At 43.3% G+C, this 1,132-nt stretch overlaps 1 non-coding gene across 1 annotated transcript; it reads left to right on the top strand.

Annotated features, from left to right (window-relative positions):
* The first annotated feature begins 1,034 nt into the window (after positions 1-1,034).
* Positions 1,035-1,119, top strand: LOC111817802. Its single transcript, XR_002821916.1, has one exon. It is a non-coding gene; the product is annotated as a small nucleolar RNA SNORD103/SNORD85 (small nucleolar RNA).
* The last annotated feature ends 13 nt before the right edge of the window (positions 1,120-1,132 follow it).

Raw genomic sequence — 1,132 nt, forward strand, 5'->3', positions numbered from 1 at the left:
CACCCCCTTCTTCTTGAACAACCACCTACCCAAGAGACATCATAGCAGCAACTGGCATGTCATGACAAGCAGCCCATGAATGAATTTTTTAAATGCATTTTTCCATATAATTGCATACTATCCTGCTGTAACAAAGAATGAAGCAATACATAACACTATATGGTAGAAAACATACTAAATGCTTCAAGTAGAATACATTTTGCATCATTCCACTATATGAAGTACACAGAATAAGCAAATTCATAGGCACAGTCTTTGTCTGTTCAAGTTACTATTAAATGGGTAAAGTCATATAAAATCAAAATGTATTCTTTTTTATGTATTTAGTACAGGGTCTACAGGGTCTACAGGGCCTCAGTACACAGATTGGACTCATAGTGATCCTCCTGTTTTCAGCCTGCCAAGCACTGGGATTACAGACACAAGCCACCATGCCCAGTCTCAATCGCCATCTCAGTGTGCCCTGGGGTGGGGCCAGCACAGCTTGGTTGCTGGGGATTGAACCCCAGTACCCGCATTCTGCCTAAGCAGGCACTTCAGTTCGCTGAGCTATCCGGCTGGCCCTAAAATGTATTCTGAAGGCCAGGAAGTCCAAACTTATGGGCCTGGGAAGCTCAGGGTCTGGAGAAGATCAGTTCTCTGCTTCAACTGTGGTCTTTCATTCATGTGTTTTCACATATCAGAAGGAGCAAGGCAGTAGCCTTCTATCTCACATGCCACCCCAACAGGGTCTGGCACTGTACCCCAGGCTGGCATTAGCTCCCAGCCCTGCCTCAACCTTCCAGTTCTGAGATCACAGGCATGTGTCACTGTGCCCAACTCCATTCGATCTCTTCCATAAAGGTACTAATCATGAGTTTTCAGAGGGCACCATTGACACCAGAGTGGAGATAGCAAGTAGATCAGTGGGTTCAGGGATGAGGGTTGAGTATAATGAAGAATGACTGGTAAGAAGTGTAGGGTTTATTTCTGAAAATTGATTCAAATAAGAAAAAAAAAAAGAAAAAGCAAGAAGTAACAAGAAAAAAATTGAGGGTGGCAGCGATGACCTACCTGCCCTCCCTGAGAACAAAATTTGATAATGAGAATCTTTGTTATAGATTCAAGCTCTGAGCCAGACAAACACAAAAAA

Source organism: Octodon degus, unplaced genomic scaffold (assembly GCF_000260255.1).
Source record: "Octodon degus isolate 3935 unplaced genomic scaffold, OctDeg1.0 scaffold00070, whole genome shotgun sequence".
Lineage (NCBI taxonomy): Eukaryota > Metazoa > Chordata > Mammalia > Rodentia > Octodontidae > Octodon > Octodon degus.